The sequence below is a fragment of the Pseudophryne corroboree genome, chromosome 2, assembly GCF_028390025.1.
Source record: "Pseudophryne corroboree isolate aPseCor3 chromosome 2, aPseCor3.hap2, whole genome shotgun sequence".
Taxonomy (NCBI): Eukaryota; Metazoa; Chordata; class Amphibia; order Anura; family Myobatrachidae; genus Pseudophryne; species Pseudophryne corroboree.
Window position 1 is genome coordinate 749810542 of NC_086445.1, and position 26361 is coordinate 749836902.

Genomic DNA, 26361 nt, shown 5'->3' on the forward strand with positions numbered 1-26361 from the left:
TGGGCATTACGAATACATGGTGACGCCGTTTGGCCTTAGTAACGCTCCTGCCGTCTTCCAGGGATTCGTCAACGAAATCTTCAGAGACATGTTATATCGAAGTGTTGTGGTATATTTAGACGACATACTGATTTTTTCCAAAGATCTTGTTGAACACAGGACTCAGGTCAAAGAGGTGCTCCACCGCTTACGAAAGAATCGTCTCTATGCTAAGTTCTCCAAGTGTACCTTCGAAGTGACATCGGTTCCGTTCCTCGGTTATATCATCTCGGGGACGGAGCTTCGCATGGATCCGGAGAAGCTCTCTGCCATTCGTGACTGGACTTAGCCTCTCTCTTTGAAAGCAATGCAAAGATTCCTGGGCTTTGCGAATTACTACAGGAAATTCGTTAGGGGTTTCTCCACCATTGTTGCGCCCATTACTGCCTTGACGAGAAAGGGCTTTAACCCGAGTTTGTGGCCTCCCGAAGCCATTGAGGCTTTTTCCCACTTGAAATCAGCTTTCAAGTCCGCTCCAGTACTCCAACAACCAAATTTCGAAGAACCTTTCTTCCTAGAAGTTGACACATCTTCGGTCGGAGTTGGGGCCGTTCTCTCTCAGTACTCCTCAGATAAGAAATTACATCCGTGTGGCTTCCACTCTCGTAAATTCTCTCCAATTACACTATTGGAGACCAGGAACTTTTGGCAATTAAATCTGCCTTGGAAGAGTGGAGATATCTCTTAGAAGGGGCCAAACATGTGATTACCATTTACACTGATCACAAAAATTTGTTGTATATCAAAACCGCACAATGCTTGAATCCTCGCCAAGCTAGATGGGCACTCTTCTTCACTTGATTTTCTTTTGTTATCAAGTACCGGGCCAGGACTTTCAATACTAAAGCGGATGCGCTGTCCCATTCACAAGCTTCCACAGACGAAGATGATTCTTTCGAGCGGAGTTTAATTCTAAATCCAATTTCTGTCTCCGCTGCCTCAACTACTCCAACTCCTCCCCCTAGAAGAATGTCCGTACCAGCTAAATTCTGGCCGAGAATACTACAGTGGGCCCATATCTCCAAGTTTTCCGGTCATCCCGGCGCCCAGAAGATGTACAAGTTTCTGCAAAGATCTTACTGGTGGGACACCATGAGGAAGGATGTACAGGATTACGTTAATTCTTGTCCACAGTGTACACAACATAAATCTCCTCGCCTGCCTCCTGCTGGGTTGCTTCGTCCTCTGCCCATTCCTATAAAACCCTGGACTCACATTTCCATGGACTTCATCACTGACTTGCCCTGTTCCAAAGGTTGCAACACCGTCTGGGTGATCGTTGACCGTTTTTCGAAGATGGCGCACTTCGTTCCATTGACTGGTCTGCCGACAGCTCCTAAACTAGCTCTATTATTCATCCGAGAACATTTTCGATTGCATGGGTTGCCTCAGGAAATAGTCTCTGATCGAGGGGTACAGTTCACCGCAAGGTTTTGGAAAGCTCTCGGCCTTGCAGATTAAACTAAAGTTTTCATCCGCTTATCATCCGCTTATCATCCGAACAAACGGAACGAGTCAATCAAGATCTAGAGACTTTCCTCCGCCTTTATCTCTCCCCTTCACAGGACAACTGGGTGGAGTTGTTACCTTGGGCGGAGATTGCCCATAACCATTCATTTCATTCTTCCACTGGTGAGTCTCCGTTCTTCGTCAACTATGGGTTCCACCCACGAGTTCCGGAATTACCAAGTCTTCCGACACAAGAGGTTCCAGCTGTAACGTCCACTCTACTACACTTCAGACAAATTTGGAGTAAGATTCATGCTAGTCTTAAAAAGGTTTCAGTCCGATACAAGTTCTTCGCAGATAAGAAACGGCGAGCCGCTCCTCAATACAAGGTTGGTGATAGGGTATGGCTGTCCACACGTAATCTCCGGTTGAAGGTGCCTACTATGAAGTTTGCTCCAAGATTCATCGGTCCTTACCCTGTGCTACAAGTCCTGAATCCCGTGGTCTGTAAGTTGGGTTTACCTTCTCACCTACGTATACCAAATGCCTTCCATGTTTCTCTTCTTCGTCCTCTCGTCCTTAATCGTTTTCATTCAAAGTCCTCTAGCCCCACCTCAGTGGAAACTGAAACAGGAACGGACTTCGAGATCAAAACTATTCTGGACTCTCGTTACCTTCACAAGAATCTGCAATATCTGGTGGAATGGAAAGGGTATGGCCCTGAGGAGAGAAGTTGGATAAAGGCTTCTGAGGTCTCGGCTCCTCGACTAATCTGGATTTTCCATTCTAGACACCCTACGAAACCAGGAAAGTGTCCAGGGGCCACTCCTAGAGGAGGGGGTACTGTCATGCCGCCGTCGCGGCCGCTGTACTTGCCTCTCCGGGGGTGCTGGCTCTCCGGGCGGCCGTCCTCTCTGGCGGTCTACGGCACCCGGCGCTCCGTCCGGCGCTCGTAGTGTGGACGTCGCGGGTGCGCCCGGCGTCCACTGGATGACGGGGGACGTCATCGGTGCTTCCCCAATCAGGTGCTGGCGGGAAGTACAAATTCAGACGCCGGGCAGAGCTCCGGCGCCTGAGTATCATCGTTACTGCTGCTGTAGTTGTGATCTCCAGAGCTCCCGTATCCCTGTGGCGTCAGCGCTTCCTCGGTGCCTCCAAGCACCTCCGTGCCTCCAAGCACCTCCGTGCCTCCAGCACCTCCGTGCCTCCAAGCACCTCCGTGCCTCCAGCACCTCCGTGTCTCCAAGCACCTCCGTGCCTCCAGCACCTCCGTGCCTCCAAGCACCTCAGCATCTCCAAGCGCTTCAGCGCCTTCTAGCACCTCAATGCCTCTAGCACCTCAATGCCTCTAGCACCTCAGCATCACTCTCAGTGAGCTTATGGTATTCTTCACCAATTCATCAGCACCTTTGCAAGTCTTGTCTTTCAGGAGACCTTCAAGCGTCCACCCGTGCCTTCTGCCTACCATCCTAATCCTGCATGAGGAAAACCTACATTCGGCCATCTCTACTGCGACCCAGTGGCGGTTCCTCTTCCCGGTCACCGGAAGAAACCCCGAGTCCACAACACTTCCAAACCAGGTCAGTGATACCATTGGGGCTTTTTAAATGTATATGTGGGGGCACATTTTTTTAGTGTTTGCACTGGGAGCCAGATTGTCTAGAAATGGCCCCTAGTACACAGATGCATAAGGTCTGTGAAGAAGGAGAGGGTGGAGGTTGCTTATTTGCTGTATGGTTCATTTTCTCTGAACAGTTCATATAACAGGACCTGCATTAAAGGATAACTTATTACATTTTGCATTACTACATTTTGGGCATTTTGATATAATTGTAGCACATTGCTGCCATTTTAACTTTGAAGGAGAAAGAAGGCAGGTGTATACTCTAAGCAATCCAAATAATGATAGTCAAAATAACTTTGATAACCCTATACAATTAACATGGAGTATAAATGAAGTTCTTAGCACGTTTGGCCGAAAATGTGGGCCCATCCACAACATCCAAATCTGCTGCTTCCTACTAATAATACTGTAGCTCCCGTTTTCCGCTACTAAAATCTACTGCTTTCTGCTACTTTTCAGAGGTGCAGAATATTCATAGAAAACAAATGGCAGATGCCCAACAGCCGTTTCAACAGAAAACTGACATAAATCAGTTGAAACAGCTGTTTGTATGTTTTCTATGAATATGCTATACCTCTGAATTATAAAGTCTTCACACTGATGAATGTTAAGCGTGGGACCCTCTCTTTTTCTGTGCAAGGAGGATGTGAGTGTGTTATAGTGTTATATGCTACTTTATATGGATCCTGCGCCATTTTTACACCTGCTAATGAGTGATGTCTCATTGTTCAGTATAGATCACAGGTTCTCAAACTTGGTCCTCAGCAGGGACGTGCAGTCAGGGGAGGCAGGGGAGGCAGTGCCTCCCCTGTCATAATGATTAATATAACACAAAGATCCTACTTTGTATTATTGTAATCATTTTCAGAATGAAAATGCAGCCAAAGCTATGTGGGAGGCAGCGAGAGCGCTGCCTCCCACTGACAATAATAAAGACGCCGGAGTGGGGGGCGGAAGGGGGCGGGGCCAAGCTGCGGGCTGGAAAAGCCCATTGAAAAATGAATGAAAAGCGCCTTCAGCTCACATCAAGGCACACCCCTGTCAATCAGGCAGACGTGATTGGACAATGGCAGGGGTGGACTGAGCCGGGTGGGCAGAGTGTCAGATGCCATTCTCCCAGGGCGGCCACATTTTAAGTACCAACAGACAGCAGTCCCTTCAGGTGGGAGCGTGACAGTCACTCACCAGCCGCTTCTGCCTGTGGACACAGCTTAACCACGGAGCTTCTGCAGCTCCTCACCTCCTCCAGTTCAGCAGGGCTTGCAGCAGCTTGAGTGCCCTACCCCCTCTCCGGCCACTGACAGCTCCCTGCAGCTGCTGGTGTCCCTCTGCTTGTGGGCAGCAGAGTGATCGTGGTGCTGGGCGCTCAGTGGAGAGATGAAGGGAAGTGCAGAGTGGTGAATCTCCTGGCTCTGGATGCAGACATACTGATGTGTACTGCTGCCAGGTAAGTGCAAGGCCTCATTTAATGTAGCATACCTCCCATTTCTTCAAGGGCCCGATTGTGAGGGGCGTGGCCTCACGGCAAGTGCCGTGAATGCAAGCCACGCCTCCATTTTTGTGATTATGGGGGCATGAACAGCGCTGGTCATGCCCCCTGTCCCTCTCTACGGGGGGAGGGGGGGCAGAGCCGTAACTAGGTGTGTGCCGATGATGCCTTGCCCACAGGGCGCACCATCGGGCATCACACCTGCTAGCTCCGAGCCCAGACTGCTGAAGGCGGCGCCACCTGTGTCCCGCTGACGGCGGCGCCACCCGCCCGTGTCCCTCTGAAGCCACCGCACGCCCGCCTGGACACAACTGTGTCCCACTGAAGCTGCCACCACCCGCCCACCTGTGTTCCGCAACTTCTTCTGAACTCGAAGCCACCGCCGCCCACCCGCCTGTGTCCAGCTGAAGCCACCGGCTTCAGCTGGACACAGGCGGGCAGGCGGCTTCAAGTTCAGAGGAAGTTTTCAAGCCACTGCGGCATCTGTGTGACAGGCAGGCTTCTCAATGGGCCAGCGGCAGCCCGGCCCCCCTCCCCTGCAATTCGGAAGCCGCTGCCGCACACAAGACTCCTGCTGCTGAAGCCGCCACCCACCCGCCCGTTTCCCGGTGAAGCCGCCGCCACCCGCCTCCCGCACGCAACAGCACGTGAGTGACTACACTATACTACACTACACTATATTACACTACACTTCACTACAGTACACAACACCATAGTACACTACACTACACTACACTACACTACACCCTAAGGGTAGGAGGGGTGTGTGTGTAAGGGGGAATCTGCCTGCCGTACTGTGTTAAAGGGGACTCTGTGTGCTGTAATGTGTAAAAGGGGACGCTGTCTGCCGTAACGTGTAAAAGGTGGATTCTGTCTGCTGTAATGTGTAAAAGGGGGACGCTCTCTGCCGTAATGTATAAAAAAGGAGACGCTGTCTGCCGTAACGTGTAAAAAGGGGACGCTGTCTGCCGTAATGTGTAAAAAGGGGAAGCTGTCTGCCGTAATGTGTAAAAAGGGGACGCTGTCTGCTGTAATGTGTAAAAAAGGGGACGCTGTATGCCGTAATGTGTAAAAAAGGAGACGCTGTCTGCCGTAATGTGTAAAAAAGGGGACGCTCTCTGCCGTAATGTGTAAAAAAGGAGACACTCTCTGCCGTAATGTGTAAAAAAGGAGACGCTGTCTGCCGTAATGTGTAAAAAGGGGACGCTGTCTGCCATAAGGTGTAAAAGGGGCTATACCTGGTGTAGTGGCGCTACTGTGTGACGTAATTTGAATAATGGAGGCTACTGTGCACCATTATATGAATTGGTATTATTTTGTGGTCACACCCCTTTCCCGTGAAGCCATGCCCTATATTTTTTACGCGCGCCTACGGCACGCACTACCGCCGGTTTCCGTTAAGGGGGGGCGCCGATGCCGTTTCTTGCACACAGCACTAAAATGTCTAGTTACGGCACTGAGAGGGGGGTAGTTATGTGACCAGCGGTCAGGAGTCCGCCTTCCCTCTACATCTCGGGGGGACCTCCCCCTACATCCCACCCCCTCACAATCCCGACGGTCGGCATGCCGACCAACAAGGACTATTTCCACTCGTGGGTGTCCACAACATCCATAGAGTGGGAATAGAAACTGTGGCTACCGCAGGTCACCACCGAGCCCGCAGCATGTCGAGCGAGCCCACAAGGGGATTGTTGCTCTCGAACCCCACCCGCATGGCATTCCGCTGCCAGGATTCCAGTGTCAGTATGCTGACCAGCGGTCTCACATACCACACCCCTGCCGAGAATAGACACTATGCAGGGCCGGGTCTACATCTTGTGGCACCCAGTGCGAAAGTTTCCACTGGTGCCCCCCCTCCCCGGCAAAACAGTTCACGAAAAATAGGGGCATGGCTTCATAGGGGAGGGTTGTGGCCACAGTTATGCCCCCAGTAGCTGTGCCCCCAGATTTGCCCCAAGTAGTTGTGCCCCCCAGTTGATTTGCCCCCTGTAGCTGTGCCCCCAGTAGTTGTGCCCCCTGTAATTGTGCCCCCCAGTTAATTTGCCCCCAGTAGCTGTTCCCCCTGTAGCAGTGCCCCCTGTAGCTGTTCCCCCTGTAGCAGTGCCCCCAGTATGTGCCCCCTGTAGATCTGCCTCCAGTAGCTGTGCCCCTTGTAGCTGTGCCCCCTGTATGTGCCCCCTGTAGTAGTGCGGGTGCCCCCTGTATGTGCCCCCTGTAGTAGTGCCCCCAGTATGTGCCTCCTGTAGTAGCGCTGCTTTGAAACCCTAGGGAAAAAAATACTTACGAGACTCGCTCCTGCTTCCGGACCGCTGCTGCCGCTGTCTCCGGGCGTCGGCTCTTCCCTATGGGAGAGATGTCATGATGTCTCTCCCATAGCAGCGCCACACTGACACTAGGGGTCAATTTTGACCTGTAGCGTCAGTGAGCGATGCGGCGCTCGCTGCAGCCGGGGAGCGGGGAGGGAGGGTGGATCAGTAGCGGCTCTTGTCACGGCGGCGGCACCCTCAGGGTAGCGGCGCCCCGGGCAAAAAGCCTGCTTGCCCGTGGCAAGAGCCGCTACTGACGCTGTGCACATGCGCACAGCATCTATTCACCACTGCTCTGCTCAGAGCAGCGGGTGACAGGGGGATCTCCCAACTGCCCCCCCCCTCCCCACCACAGGACACTGCAACCCGCGGGTGGGACAGCGGGACAGACCGTGAAAAACGGGACTGTCCCGCCAAAATCGGGACAGTCCGTAGGTATGCTGTAGGACTAGGCGTGCTGGTATGGGGAGTGTGACTAGTAGCTGAGGAGTACCCGCTGTGCAGTTAGCGAGTTTAGCCAGTGCCTCCCCAGGCATTTACCTCACCGCACGTCACTGGTCCTCAGGACCCCACATGGTGCATGTTTTGCAGGTCTCCTCACAGAATCACAAGTGACATAATTAGCTCCATCTGTGGACCTTTTAAAATGTGTCAGTGAGAAATTAAATACACCTGTGCACTTGCTGGGTTACCTGCAAAACAATCACTGTGTGGGGTCCTGAGGACCGAGTTTGAGAACCACTGGTATAGATAGATAGATAGATAGATAGATAGATAGATAGATAGATAGATAGATAACTGATATATATATATATATATATATATATATATATCAATTATTAGAGATGAGCGGGTTCAGTTCGTCAGTGTGCTGCAAATATCTGTGCTCAGTGTGCTGCAAATATCTGTGCTCAGTGTGCTGCAAATATCTACGTTCTCTGCCTGAAAAACGCTCCATATCTGTGCTGCATTGTAGTATATAGTAGGAGGACAGTGCAGAATTTTGCTGAACACCAGTATATATATAGCAGTACGGTACAGTAGTCCATTGCTCTACCTCTGTGGCGTCAAGTATACTATCCATCCATACCTGTACTGCATTTTAGTTGTGCGCAGTATATAGTAGGAGGACAGTGCAGAATTTTGCTGACCACCAGAATATATATAGCAGTACGGTACAGTAGTCCATTGCTCTACCTCTGTGTCGTCAAGTATACTATCCATCCATACCTGTGCTGCATTTTAGTTGTGCGCAGTATATAGTAGGAGGACAGTGCAGAATTTTGCTGACCACCAGTATATATATAGCAGTACGGTACAGTAGTCCATTGCTCTACCTCTGTGTCATCAAGTATACTATCCATCCATACCTGTGCTGCAGTTTAGTTGTGCGCAGTATACAGTAGGAGGACAGTGCAGAATTTTGCTGACCACCAGTATATATATATAGCAGTACGGTACAGTAGTCCATTGCTCTACCTCTGTGTTATCAAGTATACTATCCATCCATATCTGTGCTGCATTGTAGTTGTGCGCAGTATATAGTAGGAGGACAGTGCAGAATTTTGCTGACCACCAGTATATATATAGCAGTACGGTACAGTAGTCCATTGCTCTACCTCTGTGTCGTCAAGTATACTATCCATATCTGTGCTGCATTGTAGTTGTGCACAGTATTATAGTAGGAGGAAAGTGCAGAATTTTGCTGACCACCAGTATATATATAGCATTACGGTACAGTAGTCCATTGCTGTACCTCTGTGTCGTCAAGTATACTATCCATATCTGTGCTGTATTGTAGTTGTGCACAGTATTATAGTAGGAGGACAGTGCAAAATTTTGTTAACCACCAGTATATATATAGCAGTACGGTACAGTAGTCCATTGCTCTACCTCTGTGTCGTCAAGTATACTATCCATATCTGTGCTGTATTGTAGTTGTGCACAGTATTATAGTAGGAGGACAGTGCAAAATTTTGTTAACCACCAGTATATATATAGCAGTACGGTACAGTAGTCCATTGCTGTACCTCTGTGTCGTCAAGTATACTATCCATATCTGTGCTGTATTGTAGTTGTGCACAGTATTATAGTAGGAGGACAGTGCAAAATTTTGTTAACCACCAGTATATATATAGCAGTACGGTACAGTAGTCCATTGCTCTACCTCTGTGTCGTCAAGTATACTATCCATATCTGTGCTGCATTGTAGTTGTGCAAAAGGTAAAATATATAGACCCACTAGATAGTCACAGCTGCTGGAAGGGGTTTGTCAGACCCCAGGGTATTTTTGCTTTAATTGTAGTTGTGCGCAGTATTATAGTAGGAGGACAGTGCTGAATTTTGCTGACCACCAGTATATATATATAGCAGTACGGTACAGTAGTCCATTGCTCTACCTCTGTGTCGTCAAGTATACTATCCATCCATACCTGTGCTGCATTTTAGTTGTGCGCAGTATATAGTAGGAGGACAGCGCAGAAGTTTGCTGACCACCAGTATATATATAGCAGTACGGTACAGTAGTCCGTTACTCTACCTCTGTGTCGTCAAGTATACTATCCATCCATACCTGTGCTGCATTTTAGTTGTGCGCAGTATATAGTAGGAGGACAGTGCAGAATTTTGCTGACCACCAGTATATATATAGCAGTATGGCACAGTAATCCATTGCTCTACCTCTGTGTCGTCAAGTATACTATGCATCCATACCTGTGCTGCATTGTAGTTGTGTGCAGTATATAGTAGGAGGACAGTGCAGAATTTTGCTGACCACCAGTATATATATAGCAGTACGGTACAGTAGTCCATTGCTCTACCTCTGTGTCGTCAAGTATACTATCCATCCATACCTGTGCTGCATTTTAGTTGTGCGCAGTATATAGTAGGACAGTGCAGAATTTTAATGACCACCAGTATATATATATAGCGGTACGGTACAGTAGTCCATTGCTCTACCTCTGTGTCGTCAAGTATACTATGCATCCATATCTGTGCTGCATTGTAGTTGTGCGCAGTATATAGTAGGAGGCCAATGCAGAATTTTGCTGACCACCAGTATATATATATAGCAGTACGGTACAGTAGTCCATTGCTCTACCTATGTGTCGTCAAGTATACTATCCATATCTGTGCTGAATTGTAGTTGTGCGCAGTATTATAGTAAGAGGACAGTGCAGAATTTTGCTGACCACCAGTATATATATAGCAGTACGGTACAGTAGTCCACTGCGCTACCTCTGTGTCATCAAGTATACTATCCATATCTGTGCTGCATTGTATTTGTGTGCAGTATTATAGTAGGAGGACAGTGCAGAATTTTGCTGACCACCAGTATATATATAGCAGTACGGTACAGTAGTCCATTGCTCTACCTCTGTCGTCAATTATACTATCCATATCTGTGCTGCATTGTAGTTGTGCGCAGTATTATAGTAGGAGGACAGTGCAGAATTTTGCTGACCACCAGTATATATATAGCAGTACGGTACCGGGGCCGGTTCGAGCACTTGCAGCGCCCCGGGCAGGCATTAGGGGTGTGGCTTCACACAGGGGGCGTGGTCAGTTATGCCCCCTGTACAGTATGAGCGCCGCTGAAATGATGTGCGGTGCACAATGACGTCATCGCGCACCGCACATCAAAGGTCCTCTCCGCGAATGGGTACTAGACGCTACGCGTCTAGTTCCCTTCACAGCGGGGGGCAGCGGGACAGACCGGGCAGCGGGAGGCACAGCAGCAGCGGGTCTTGCCATGGTGCGGCGCCCTCCGGATGGCGCCGGCACCCTCTGGAAGGCGGCGCCCTGGGCAAAAGTCCTGCTTGCCCGTGGCAAGTTCCGCTACTGTACGGTACAGTAGTCCATTGCTCTACCTCTGTGTCGTCAAGTATACTATCCATATCTGTGCTGCATTGTAGTTGTGCGCAGTATTATAGTAGAGGACAGTGCAGAATTTTGCTGACCACCAGTTTATATATATATATATATATAAGTATGGTATGTAGGCGGCACTCGTGGACTTAATTCAAATAAGAAACCCGGACACTCCTGGGTTGAATACAACGTTTCGGATTTATTATCCTTCGTCAGGTATATATATACAATTCCAAATGGTGGAAATCAGGCACTCCAGAGGCTAATTGAAAAAGAAAGCTTGTATTGACATAGAAGCGACGTTTCGGGGCTGTGCCCCTTCCTCAAGGCATACCAATACAAAGTGAAATACAGAAACTTACCCCCTAAAATACCCCTGTGGGCCCGAGTACGCCGTCCTCCACGTCTCCCGCCGCGTCTCCGTCTCTGCTCTCCGCCGTCTGTTACTTCCGGGTCCTCGCTTGACCTGATTGTCATGGCAACCTAGGAAGCATGCGGTCCACCACGGAAGGTGCCGCATGCGGTTCACAGCCCGTGTCGCTGGCTGAGGGAGCCGGAGAGGACACACAACTCTACGATGGCCCTAACAAGAAATAAGACAATACAAATATAACAAAATACATACAAATAGAGAACACAGAGACCATACATGAACATCTATAGTGCATATACAAATAAAACGCACAGGATGAAGACAAAAGCAAAGGGTCATATAATGGTATCCCACATAAAACAATAGCAGCAGTATAACGATAGCAGAAATAGACCCTAGGTACACTACACTACATTATACTATTCCAGTTGATCTTATCATTTAATCCCAAGGGGGACATAGTATTGAGACGGTAAATCCACCGAGCTTCTGCTAGAAAGAGTGCTTTATGACGATCACCACCCCTGAGAGATACTGGGATGTGATCAATCATGAAATAACGGAGCGTGGATAGAGTGTGACCCTTTTCTCTATATATATATTTATCTCTGCATCATGTGCTGTTTGGGGACTATTTTTTTAAGTGCCATCTTGTCTGACACTGCAGTGCCACTCCTAGATTGGCCAGGTGTTTGTGTCGGCCACTTGGGTCGCTTAGCTTAGCCATCCAGCGACCTCGGTGCAAATTTTAGAGATGAGCGCCTGAAATTTTTCGGGTTTTGTGTTTTGGTTTTGGGTTCGGTTCCGCGGCCGTGTTTTGGGTTCGAACGCGTTTTGGCAAAACCTCACCGAATTTTTTTTGTCGGATTCGGGTGTGTTTTGGATTCGGGTGTTTTTTTCAAAAAACACTAAAAAATAGCTTAAATCATAGAATTTGGGGGTCATTTTGATCCCAAAGTATTATTAACCTCAAAAACCATAATTTACACTCATTTTCAGTCTATTCTGAATACCTCACACCTCACAATATTATTTTTAGTCCTAAAATTTGCTGTGTGAGTAAGATAAGCGACCCTAGTGGCCGACACAAACACCGGGCCCATCTAGGAGTGGCACTGCAGTGTCACGCAGGATGTCCCTTCCAAAAAACCCTCCCCAAACAGCACATGACGCAAAGAAAAAAAGAGGCGCAATGAGGTAGCTGTGTGAGTAAGATTAGCGACCCTAGTGGCCGACACAAACACCGGGCCCATCTAGGAGTGGCACTGCAGTGTCACGCAGGATGGCCCTTCCAAAAAACCCTCCCCAAACAGCACATGACGCAAAGAAAAAAAGAGGCGCAATGAGGTAGCTGGTTTGGACCCCCCCCCAAAAAAGAAGCAATTAATCTCTCCTTGCACAAACTGGCTCTACAGAGGCAAGATGTCCACCTCATCTTCACCCTCCGATATATCACCGTGTACATCCCCCTCCTCACAGATTATCAATTCGTCCCCACTGGAATCCACCATCTCAGCTCCCTGTGTACTTTGTGGAGGCAATTGCTGCTGGTCAATGTCTCCGCGGAGGAATTGATTATAATTCATTTTAATGAACATCATCTTCTCCACATTTTCTGGATGTAACCTCGTACGCCGATTGCTGACAAGGTGAGCGGCGGCACTAAACACTCTTTCGGAGTACCCACTTGTGGGAGGGCAACTTAGGTAGAATAAAGCCAGTTTGTGCAAGGGCCTCCAAATTGCCTCTTTTTCCTGCCAGTATAAGTACGGACTGTGTGACGTGCCTACTTGGATGCGGTCACTCATATAATCCTCCACCATTCTATCAATGTTGAGAGAATCATATGCAGTGACAGTAGACGACATGTCCGTAATCGTTGTCAGGTCCTTCAGTCCGGACCAGATGTCAGCATCAGCAGTCGCTCCAGACTGCCCTGCATCACCGCCAGCGGGTGGGCTCGGAATTCTGAGCCTTTTCCTCGCACCCCCAGTTGCGGGAGAATGTGAAGGAGGAGATGTTGACAGGTCGCGTTCCGCTTGACTTGACAATTTTGTCACCACCAGGTCTTTCAACCCCAGCAGACTTGTGTCTGCCGGAAAGAGAGATCCAAGGTAGGCTTTAAATCTAGGATCGAGCACGGTGGCCAAAATGTAGTGCTCTGATTTCAACAGATTGACCACCCGTGAATCCTTGTTAAGCGAATTAAGGGCTGCATCCACAAGTCCCACATGCCTAGCGGAATCGCTCCCTTTTAGCTCCTTCTTCAATGCCTCCAGCTTCTTCTGCAAAAGCCTGATGAGGGGAATGACCTGACTCAGGCTGGCAGTGTCTGAACTGACTTCACGTGTGGCAAGTTCAAAGGGCATCAGAACCTTGCACAACGTTGAAATCATTCTCCACTGCACTTGAGACAGGTGCATTCCACCTCCTATATCGTGCTCAATTGTATAGGCTTGAATGGCCTTTTGCTGCTCCTCCAACCTCTGAAGCATATAGAGGGTTGAATTCCACCTCGTTACCACTTCTTGCTTCAGATGATGGCAGGGCAGGTTCAGTAGTTTTTGGTGGTGCTCCAGTCTTCTGTACGTGGTGCCTGTACGCCGAAAGTGGCCCGCAATTCTTCTGGCCACCGACAGCATCTCTTGCACGCCCCTGTCGTTTTTTAAAAAATTCTGCACCACCAAATTCAAGGTATGTGCAAAACATGGGACGTGCTGGAATTTGCCCATATTTAATGCACACACAATATTGCTGGCGTTGTCCGATGCCACAAATCCACAGGAGAGTCCAATTGGGGTAAGCCATTCCGCGATGATCTTCCTCAGTTGCCGTAAGAGGTTTTCAGCTGTGTGCGTATTCTGGAAAGCGGTGATACAAAGCGTAGCCTGCCTAGGAAAGAGTTGGCGTTTGCGAGATGCTGCTACTGGTGCCGCCGCTGCTGTTCTTGCGGCGGGAGTCCATACATCTACCCAGTGGGCTGTCACAGTCATATAGTCCTGACCCTGCCCTGCTCCACTTGTCCACATGTCCGTGGTTAAGTGGACATTGGGTACAACTGCATTTTTTAGGACACTGGTGAGTCTTTTTCTGACGTCCGTGTACATTCTCGGTATCGCCTGCCTAGAGAAGTGGAACCTAGATGGTATTTGGTAACGGGGGCACACTGCCTCAATAAATTGTCTAGTTCCCTGTGAACTAACGGCGGATACCGGACGCACGTCTAACACCAACATAGTTGTCAAGGCCTCAGTTATCCGCTTTGCAGTAGGATGACTGCTGTGATATTTCATCTTCCTCGCAAAGGACTGTTGAACAGTCAATTGCTTACTGGAAGTAGTACAAGTGGGCTTACGACTTCCCCTCTGGGATGACCATCGACTCCCAGTGGCAACAACAGCAGCGTCAGCAGCAGTAGGCGTTACACGCAAGGATGCATCGGAGGAATCCCAGGCAGGAGAGGACTCGTCAGAATTGCCAGTGACATGGCCTGCAGGACTATTGGCATTCCTGGGGAAGGAGGAAATTGACACTGAGGGAGTTGGTGGGGTGGTTTGCGTGAGCTTGGTTACAAGAGGAAGGGATTTACTGGTCAGTGGACTGCTTCCGCTGTCACCCAAAGTTTTTGAACTTGTCACTGACTTATTATGAATGCGCTGCAGGTGACGTATAAGGGAGGATGTTCCGAGGTGGTTAACGTCCTTACCCCTACTTATTACAGCTTGACAAAGGGAACACACGGCTTGACACCTGTTGTCCGCATTTCTGGTGAAATACCTCCACACCGAAGAGCTGATTTTTTTGGTATTTTCACCTGGCATGTCAACGGCCATATTCCTCCCACGGACAACAGGTGTCTCCCCGGGTGCCTGACTTAAACAAACCACCTCACCATCAGAATCCTCCTGGTCAATTTCCTCCCCAGCGCCAGCAACACCCATATCCTCCTCATCCTGGTGTACTTCAACACTGACATCTTCAATCTGACTATCAGGAACTGGACTGCGGGTGCTCCTTCCAGCACTTGCAGGGGGCGTGCAAATGGTGGAAGGCGCATGCTCTTCACGTCCAGTGTTGGGAAGGTCAGGCATCGCAACCGACACAATTGGACTCTCCTTGTGGATTTGGGATTTCGAAGAATGCACAGTTCTTTGCTGTGCTGCTTTTGCCAGCTTGAGTCTTTTCATTTTTCTAGCGAGAGGCTGAGTGCTTCCATCCTCATGTGAAGCTGAACCACTAGCCATGAACATAGGCCAGGGCCTCAGCCGTTCCTTGCCACTCCGTGTGGTATATGGCATATTGGCAAGTTTACGCTTCTCCTCCGACAATTTTATTTTAGGTTTTGGAGTCCTTTTTTTTCTGATATTTGGTGTTTTGGATTTGACATGCTCTGTACTATGACATTGGGCATCGGCCTTGGCAGACGACGTTGCTGGCATTTCATCGTCTCGGCCATGACTAGTGGCAGCAGCTTCAGCACGAGGTGGAAGTGGATCTTGATCTTTCCCTAATTTTGGAACCTCAACATTTTTGTTCTCCATATTTTAATAGGCACAACTAAAAGGCACCTCAGGTAAACAATGGAGATGGATACTAGTATACAATTATGGACTGCCTGCCGACTGCAGACACAGAGGTAGCCACAGCCGTGAACTACCGTACTGTACTGTGTCTGCAGCTAATATAGACTGGTTGATAAAGAGAAGATGTCTATGTAACTATGTATGTATAAAGAAGAATGAAAAAAAACCACGGTTAGGTGGTATACAATTATGGACGGACTGCCTGCCGAGTGCAGACACAGAGGTAGCCACAGCCGTGAACTACCGTACTGTACTGTGTCTGCAGCTAATATAGACTGGTTGATAAAGATAAGATGTCTATGTAACTATGTATGTATAAAGAAGAATGAAAAAAATCCACGGTTAGGTGGTATTACAATTATGGACGGACTGCCTGCCGAGTGCAGAGACACAGAGGTAGCCACAGCCGTGAACTACTGTACTGTGTCTGCTGCGACTGGATGATAAATGATATAAAAAATATATATATATCACTACTGCAGCCGGACAGGTATATATTATATATTATATAATGACGGACCTGCTGGACACTGTCTGTCAGCAGAATGAGTTTTATTTTTATAGAATAAAAAAAAAAAAAACACACAAGTGAAGTCACACGACGAGTGTTTAACTTTTTCAGGCAATCACAATATAAGTATACTACTAACTATACTGGTGGTCAGTGTGGTCAGGTCACTGGTCAGTCACACTGGCAGTGGCACTCCTGCAGCAAAAGTGTGCACTGTTTAATTTTAATATAATATGTACTCCTGGCTCCTGCTATAACCTATAACTGGCACTGCAGTAGTGCTCCCCAGTCTCCCCCACAATTATAAGCTGTGTGAGCTGAGCAGTCAGACAGATATATAATATATATAGATGATGCAGCACACTGGCCTGAGCCTGAGCAGTGCACACAGATATGGTATGTGACTGAGTGAGTCACTGTGTGTATCGCTTTTTTCAGGCAGAGAACGGATATATTAAATAAACTGCACTGTGTGTCTGGTGGTCACTCACTATATAATATATTATGTACTCCTGGCTCCTGCTATAACCTATAACTGGCACTGCAGTAGTGCTCCCCAGTCTCCCCCACAATTATAAGCTGTGTGAGCTGAGCAGTCAGACAGATATATATAATATTATATATAGATAATAGATGATGCAGCACACTGGCCTGAGCCTGAGCAGTGCACACAGATATGGTATGTGACTGACTGAGTCACTGTGTGTATCGCTTTTTTCAGGCAGAGAACGGATATATTAAATAAACTGCACTGTGTGTCTGGTGGTCACTCACTATATAATATATTATGTACTCCTGGCTCCTGCTATAACCTATAACTGGCACTGCAGTAGTGCTCCCCAGTCTCCCCCACAATTATAAGCTGTGTGAGCTGAGCAGTCAGACAGATATATATAATATTATATATAGATAATAGATGATGCAGCACACTGGCCTGAGCCTGAGCAGTGCACACAGATATGGTATGTGACTGACTGAGTCACTGTGTGTATCGCTTTTTTCAGGCAGAGAACGGATATATTAAATAAACTGCACTGTGTGTCTGGTGGTCACTCACTATATAATATATTATGTACTCCTGGCTCCTGCTATAACCTATAACTGGCACTGCAGTAGTGCTCCCCAGTCTCCCCCACAATTATAAGCTGTGTGAGCTGAGCAGTCAGACAGATATATATAATATTATATATAGATAATAGATGATGCAGCACACTGGCCTGAGCCTGAGCAGTGCACACAGATATGGTATGTGACTGAGTCACTGTGTGCTGTGTATCGCTTTTTTCAGGCAGAGAACGGATTATAAAGTAAACTGCACTGTCCTCACTAGTAAACTCTCTCCACTCAGTCTCTACACTTCTACAGTAACAGTACTCCTCCTAGTCAGCTCCAGTAAATCTCTCTCAGTCTCTTATTATCTAAATGGAGAGGATGCCAGCCACGTCCTCTCCCTATCAATCTCAATGCACGTGTGAAAATGGCGGCGACGCGCGGCTCCTTATATAGAATCCGAGTCTCGCGATAGAATCCGAGCCTCGCGAGAATCCGACAGCGTCATGATGACGTTCGGGCGCGCTCGGGTTAACCGAGCAAGGCGGGAAGATCCGAGTCGCTCGGACCCGTGAAAAAAAACATGAAGTTCTGGCGGGTTCGGATTCAGAGAAACCGAACCCGCTCATCTCTAGCAAATTTTAGGACTAAAAATAATATTGTGAGGTGTGAGGTGTCCAGAATAGACTGGAAATCTGTGGAAATTATGGTTATTGGGGTTAATAATACTAAGGGATCAAAATGACCCCCAAATTCTATGAGTTAAGCTGTTTTTGAGGGATTTTTGTAAAAAAACACTGGAATCCAAAACACACCCGAATCCGACAAAAAATTTTCAGGGAGATTTTGCCAAAACGCGTCCGAATCCAAAACACGGCTGCGGAACCGAATCCAAAACACAAAACCCGAAAAAATTTCCGATGCACATCACTATATAGTATATACAGATGTATCCTCATACACCGTTGCTCATAGCGCGCTATTTAGGGTCCTGAATCGCGAGTTGTAATAACGTTATGGCGTGCGTTGTGTCCCACGCCATGTAATACACATTTTCACCGCTAGGTGGCGAATGCTCCATGTTAAGCACGGTGCCGCGCGTTCACGAAGAGAAGAACACATCATATATGTACCTGGAGAGCCTGCTCATATCGTGGTCAGCAGTGGCATAATGGTTACAGTGTCCGCTTGCAATGCGTTTTTCCTGTGTTCGAATCCTGTTGAGACCAGACATTTTTTTTTTTTGTGAATTTATTTAATGTCATTTTTAATTGAAAAAAAAAAATGGCGTGGGGTCCCCCCTCCAAAGCATAACCAGCCTCGGGCTCTTCGAGCCGGTCCTGGTTCTAAAAATCCGGGGGGGAAACGGACAGGGGATCCCCCGTATTTTTAAAACCAGCACCGGGCTCTGCACCTGGTGCTGGTGCAAAAAATACGGGGGACAAAAAGAGTAGGGGTCCCCCGTATTTTTTACACCAGCATCGGGCTCCACTAGCTGGACAGATAATGCCACAGTCGGGGGTTACTTTTATACAGTGCCCTGCGGCCGTGGCATTAAATATCCAACTAGTCTCCCCTGGCCGGGGTACCCTGGGGGAGTGGGGACCCCTTCAATCAAGGGGTCCCCCCCCCAGCCACCCAAGGGCCAGGGGTGAAGCCCGAGGCTGTCCCCCCATCCAAGGGCTGCGGCTGGGAGGCTGATAGCCTTGAGAAAAATGACAGAATATTGTTTTTTTCCTGTAGTACTACAAGTCCCAGCAAGCCTCCCCTGCAAGCTGGTACTTGGAGAACCACAAGTACCAGCATGTGGGAGAAAAACAGGCCCGCTGGTACCTGTAGTTCTACTGGAAAAAAAATATCCAAATAAAAACAGGAGACACACACCGTGACAGTAAAACTTTATTTCACACATGTCGACACACATACATACTTACCTATGTTGTCCCGCCGACCGGCACGTCTCGTCTCCGATGATCCGGGGTACCTGTGAAAAAAATTAGACTCACCTGATCCAGGGTCCGGGAGATAATCCACGTACTTGGCAAAAAAAGGAAACGACAAACCCGTGCCAGCGGACTGAAAGGGGTCCCATGTTGACACATGGGACCCTTTTCCCCGAATGCCGGGACCCCACGTGACTCCTGTCACTGAGGTCCCTTCAGCCAATCAGGAAGCGCTACTTCGTGGCGCTCACCTGATTGGCTGTCTCGCGTCTGAGGTCAGACAGCGCATCGCACAGCTCCCTCCATTACTTTCAATGGTGGGAACTTTCCGGGCAGCGGTGAGGTCACCCGCGGTCAGCGGCTGACCGCGGGTAACCCCACCACTGACCGGAAAGTTCCCACCATTAAAACTAATGGAGGGAGTTGTGCGATGCGCTTCGGTCACTTCAGAGGTGCATACAGCCAATCAGCAGAGTGCAAGGACGTTGCGCTCGCTGATTGGCTGAAGAGACACTTCTGTGACAGCAGTCATGGGGGTGTCTTTGCATTCGAGGAAAGGGGTCCCATGTGTAAACATGGGACCCCTTTCAGTCTGTGTGGTCCGGGTAATTGCGGTTTGTTTGTTTTTACAAGTCCATGGATTATACTCTGGACCCTGGATCAGGTGAGTATAATTTTATTCACAGGTACCCCGGATTCTACAGTGACGAGGGAGACGTGGCAGTCGGCGTGTCAACATAGGTAAATATGTATGTGTCGGCAGGTGTGAAATAAAGTTTTACTGTCACGGTGTGTGTCTCCTGTTTTTATTTGGGTATTTTTTTTCCAGTAGAACTACAGGTACCAGCGGGCCCATTTTTCTCTCGCATGCTGGTACTTGTGGTTCTCCAAGTACCAGCTTGCTGGGGAGGCTTGCTGGGACTTGTAGTACTACTGGAAAAAACAATATTCTTTCAATTTTCTGAAGGCTATCAGCCCCCCATCCGCAGCCTTTGGATGGGGGGACAGCCTCGGGCTTCACCCCTGGCCCTTGGGTGGCTGGGGGGGGACCCCTTGATTGAAGGGGTCCCCACTCCCCCAGGGTACCCCGGCCAGGGGTGACTAGTTGGATATTTAATGCCACGGCCGCAGGGCACTGTATAAAAGTGACCCCCGGCTGTGGCATTATCTGTCCAGCTAGTGGAGCCCGATGCTGGTGTAAAAAATACGGGGGACCCCTACTCTTTTTGTCCCCCGTATTTTTTGCACCAGCACCAGGTGCAGAGCCCGGTGCTGGTTTTAAAAATACGGGGGATCCCCTGTCCGTTTTCCCCCCGGATTTTTAGAACCAGGACCGGCTCGAAGAGCCCGAGGCTGGTTATGCTTTGGAGGAGGGACCCCACGCCATTTTTTTTCGGGTTTTACCCATTCCATTTAAAAAAAAATAATAATAATCTTTTTAAAAATATGTAAATAATACTTGTGCCTCCAAAAAAGACAAACCAAGTACCTAATCCCTTCTAATATAAATATGGTTTGTACACAGACACCGGATAAAATCCGTTAATAGTACAACACATCAAAACACATCATATATTTACCTGGAGTACCAACTCATAACATGGTCAGCAGTGGCATAATGGTTACAGTGTCTGCTTATAATGCGTGCATCCCGTGTTCGAATCCTGTTGAGACCAGAATTATTATTTTTTTCTGGTGAATTTATTTTTATATATTTTTTTTTAAATAAATACACTTGTTTGGTCTGTTTTTTTCTTTCCCGCTGGGCTCCATTATGTTTTGTACACAGACACCGGATAAAATCCGTTATGGGTATACCACATTGCAGGCGGTGGGGAAGCAGATTCAGTTTGCACGCATTGTGGGCTACAGATTCAATCCACGGTTTGTGGACTGCATCCGGCGTCTTACTGTACATCAGGCAAAAATGGCAGGGAGACGCTACGTTAGAGGGGAGCTTCTGATCCTGCTTAGGTGGCGGGACCGGCCATTTACTACGAACTCGGAGAAGCGGCGGGCTTACAATAAAGCCCGCCTTGAGATCCGAGCAAAATATGGCCAGTCCTGCAGTCTCAGGTCACTCCAGAGGAAGTGGAGTGATCTGGTCACCAGGGAGTCCAGGAAACTGGAATTACTGTGGCTGTCCCTGAGGAGTAAGTACAGTCCAGTACTGCACATTATTACTACTGTATTTAAGTAATGTACATTTCTCTAATGTCCTAGAGGATGCTGGGGTCCATTTAGTACCATGGGGTATAGACAGGTCTGTAGGAGCCATCGGCACTAAATGACTTTAAACGTGTGGGCTGGCCCCTCCCTCTATGCCCCTCCTCCAGACGTCAGTTTAGAAATTGTGCCCGGAGGAATACGTTTGGATGGGCGACCATGTTAAGGTCGACAGTCATTAGGTCGACCACTATTGGTCGACAGTGACATGGTCGACATGGACTCATGGTTGACACATGAAAATGGTCGACATGACAGGTCAGCATATGAAAGGTCTCCAGTGATGAATACTCACCACTCTTCTGACTTCTGGCTCTGTTAGGGGGTGGCGGCAGTGCTGCGGGAGTGAGCACTGGCCAGGCTTGGGCTATGTTCAGTACCCTCAGGAGCTAATGGTGTCCTGTCAGCGGAAGCAGAGCCATGGAACTTAATGAGAAGTTGGTTCCTACTTCATACCTCCCAACTTTCTTATGTTCTAAGGAGGGACACATGCGTGGCGAACCCGCGTGCTCCCGAAAAGGGGATAGGGCCTATGAAAAGGGGCGTGGCTTCACGGATGCCCCGCAATTGCTAGCCACGCTAAGCAGGGCAGCGAGATCTAGCATGCAGGCCAATCTAGCACCAGCGATAGCGATGCGCAGAGCTGCGCATTGCTATCGCAGTGGGAGGTACACAAGGAGCGATCATGCGTAAAATCTAAGCAATCTAGTCAAATCTAAGTGATCGCTCCGTGAGTACCCCCCTTAAGTCCCACAAAGCAGGGAGACTTGCCAGCAGCATCCTCTAGGATGTTAGAGAAATATAGGCGTTCCGAAACATACAGTATTTGAGTGAGCCTAATAATGAGTATACTGTGAGATACTGTATGACATACTGTACAGTATGCTGTATCCGAAGTGGTGCATTCATGAACAAACTCCATATGCAGTAACCTTTTTGGTTGCTTTAAGAAATGTCCTTCACAATATGGCTATCCCTGACCCCCAGTCAAAACCTGTTTCTGTAGACACTAGTGTTCAATTAGCAGCAGTTGAATGTGTATTCAGATTAAAGTGGATTAACTAGTGTCTGCAGAAATGGTGTTTGACTGGGGGGAGGGACAGCCATACAATACTGTATAGCAGTGATTTTCAACCTTTTTTTAGTCACGGCACACCGAACAATATTTTAAAATTCCCAGGGCACACCATCAGTTACCCACAGAAAAAAAACAAAAAACACACATTGGCCCTCACAGTAAAGAAAAATCCACACATACATTGGCCTACACAGTTGCTCCCCACATAAATCATGTTGCTCACACATAAATCAATCACATTTCTCCCCACATAAATCGTATTGCTCCCCACATTAATTATTCACATTGTTCCCCCCATAAATCCATATAAATCCTTATTCTCCCCACATAAATCTTATTGTTCCCCACAGGAGAAATAAAATAACACATATTAGCCCCTACCGGTCAGCTGTCCTCCTCCCTGTCCCTCGGTTGCGGGCGTTCATAGTGGAGTGCTGCAAATACTGAGCAGGGGGCGGTTGGGCAGGTGTAGATGTGGGTTGGCAAGGAAAGCTGTGTATGCAGGCGGGAACTGGAAGATGTGTAAACAGGCAAGTGGGCTGGCTGGGTGGTAGACGCGGCAGCAGTGACCTATGATATCACACCGCCGCGTCTTCAAGTCATAGGTCACGGCCGGAGCATGACTGATCCTCTAAAAAGAGCCCGGGCCAACAGTTCACTCTGAAGGTGCAGGACACTGCTCTGGCTCCGCGGCACACCATGCAACTGGTCGCGGCACACTAGTGTGCCATGGCACACTGGTTGAAAAAGCCTGCTGTATAGAATACTGTAAATGACATTTCTTAGCAAACAGAAAGCCCTCCTTGTGATACATTTCTCTGTGAGTGAAAAATTGCACCAGCAAATCAGCTCATACAGTAACTGTCAATTTTCAAAAACAGTCTGTACCATGACAGTTAGGAGCTGATTGGCAATGGCTGAAGCATTACTTGCCGAGTAACAATGCAGTGGTACTGATCATCAGGGCAGCGGGCGGCAGTGGAGCATAAACCGAGAGGAGCAGCTGCAGCAGTTTATCACTGCTGCTGGGCTGCCCCTGTCACCCCAGGATCAGAGTTGGCAGCAGGTGTTGTGGCAGCCTGGATGGTGTGCATGGCTTATTACACCTGCATTAAAATAAATGTTGCCAGCATGAGGGGTATCAAATGCAAAAAGGATATACAGCATATTATCTTGCATACTGTATATCAGTGTGCCTAAGTTCACGGCTCCCTTATATTATAAATTATCATATGTCACTTCAAATGCTGCCATAATATCTAAAAGGGGGAGCTCTGCCTGCCGTAATATCTAAAAGGGGACTCCACCTGCCGTAATGTCTAAAAGGGGGCTCCGCCTGCCATACTGTGTAAAAGGAGGCTCCACATACATACTGTACTGTAGGGGTGTCCCTTATTCATGTTATGACACACATTAGTGCCCCTCATACACAAAGCCCACAGCAGTAGCACCCCTAATACACATAATGCCCACAGTAGTACCGCCCCTTATACAATGCCCACAGTAGTATTGCCCCTTATGCTATGGCCACTGTACTGTTAGTGCCCCTTATGTACAGTAGAGCCCATAAAAGAAATGCCCCCAGTAGTAGTGCCCTTTATGTCCCCAGGAGTGCCCCTTATGTCCCGCTTATAAAGTGACTCCTATGCAATGCCCGTAAATCTCAAAAATAAAAATAGACGCTTGCAGGGGTGATCAAATATTTATTGTCACTGTAATAGGCACTGGAACTTGGCCGGTACCTGTTTTATGGGAAAAAAGATAAATGACTGTAAATACTGTACTGTACCAGGCCCCCAAGGAACCCTATAAAGCACAGTTTACGTGACATCATGATGGTCCACAGCAGAGACATGGGGAGGCTCAGCCACAGGAGCAGGGAAAGGCTAAAGGGGAAGCTGAGGCACAGTGGGAGGTGTAGGATAAGAGGCACAGGGTGGGGAATAAGGTTTAGAAACAGTGGTGAAATGAGCCTTAACTTAACAAAAATGTCTTACCAGGACGAGGCGGGTCCGCAAATGCCGGCGGCGGAGGAATTGGTCCAGGGGTGCCTGTATTAAACACATTGGCCACAGCATTACCATTGTCCCCAGCAGTAATCAAACAAAAGCATTCATACCCTCATGGTTTACTGTACATTTCACAAGGTGCAAATCGCACCTGGGGCCTAATTCAGATCAGATCGTAGATGTGCTAAATTTAGCACATCTATGATCAGTTTCACAGACACTGGTAAATGTCAAAAATAAAAATAGACGCTTGCAGGGGTGATCAAGAACCAATTCAAATATTTATTGTCACTGTAATAGGCAAAATCAGTGCTGGGGTCTTCCAATCATAAATTACAGTACAATGTATATTTTATGTGTGTGTGTGTGTGTGTGTGTGTGTGTGTGTCTAAAAATATATATCTATTAGTGATGAGCGGGTTCGGTTTCTCGGAAACCGAACCCCCCCGAACTTCACCCTTTTTACACGGGTCCGAGGCATACTCGGATTCTCCCGTATGGCTCGGTTAACCCGAGCGCGCCCGAACGTCATCATCCCGCTGTCGGATTCTCGCGAGATTCGGATTCTATATAAGCAGCCGCGCGTCGCCGCCATTTTCACTCGTGCATTGGAAATGTTAGGGAGAGGACGTGGCTGGCATCCTCTCCGTGTATTGTTGATGCAAATATTTGTGCTTGCTTTACTTATTGCTTAATTGTGGGGACTGGGGAGCAGCTGTATATTAATATAGGAGGAGTACAGTGCAGAGTTTTGCTGATCAGTGACCACCAGTTTTATCCGTTCTCTGCATGAAAAAAACGCTCCTTATCTGTGCTCAGTGTGCTGCATATATCTGTGCTCACACTGCTTAATTGTGGGGACTGGGGAGCAGCTGTATTATATAGCAGGAGTACAGTGCAGAGTTTTGCTGACAGTGACCACCAGTATACGTTGTCTGCCTGAAAAACACTCCATATCTGTGCTCAGTGTGCTGCTTTATTGTGGGGACTGGGGACCACCAGTATAATATTATATAGGAGGAGTACAGTGCAGAGTTTTGCTGACCAGTATCCACCAGTATACGTTGTCTGCCTGAAAAACACTCCATATCTGTGCTGCATTGTAGACAGTATATAGTAGGAGTACAGGGCATAATTTTGCTGACCACCAGTATATAATATATAGGAGTAAGGTACAGAAGGCCACTGCTGTACCTACCTATGTGTCGTAAAGTATACTATCCATCCACACCTGTGGTGCATTTCAGTTTTGCACAGTTTGCTGACCACCAGTATATAATATATAGCATTACGGTACAGTAGACCACTGCTGTACCTACCTCTGTGTTGTCAAGTATACTATCCATCTACATTCTATACCTGTGGTGCATTTTAGTTTTGCAGTTTGCTGACACAGTGACCACCAGCATATATAGCAGTACGGTACGGAAGGCCACTGCTGTACCTACCTTTGTGTCATCAAGTATACTATCCATCTACATTATATACCTGTGGTGCATTTTAGTTTTGCAGTTTGCTGACACAGTGACCACCAGCATATATAGCAGTATGGTACGGAAGGCCACTGCTATACCTACCTCTGTGTCGTCAAGTATACTATCCATCTAGATTCTATACCTGTGGTGCATTTTAGTTTTGCAGTTTGCTGACAGTGACCACCAGTATATATAGCAGTACGGTACGGTAGGCCACTGCTGTACCTACCTCTGTGTCGTCAAGTATACTATCCATCTAGATTCTATACCTGTGGTGCATTTCAGTTATGCAGTTTGCTGACACAGTGACCACCAGTATATATAGCAGTACGGTAC

At 48.0% G+C, this 26361-nt stretch overlaps 1 long non-coding RNA gene across 1 annotated transcript in view; it reads right to left on the minus strand.

The window, feature by feature from the left end:
• The window catches only part of LOC135051171 (uncharacterized), a 36945-nt gene extending 12359 nt beyond the window's left edge, over positions 1 to 24586 (minus strand). Inside the window, exons 1-4 of the long non-coding RNA XR_010242092.1 lie at positions 24539 to 24586; positions 20818 to 20901; positions 18428 to 18511; positions 11140 to 11360 (exon numbers count right to left, since the gene is read on the minus strand). This is a non-coding gene — a long non-coding RNA (uncharacterized LOC135051171). The remainder of the gene's footprint in view (positions 1 to 11139; positions 11361 to 18427; positions 18512 to 20817; positions 20902 to 24538) is intronic.
• Between the last annotated feature and the right edge of the window lie 1775 nt (positions 24587 to 26361).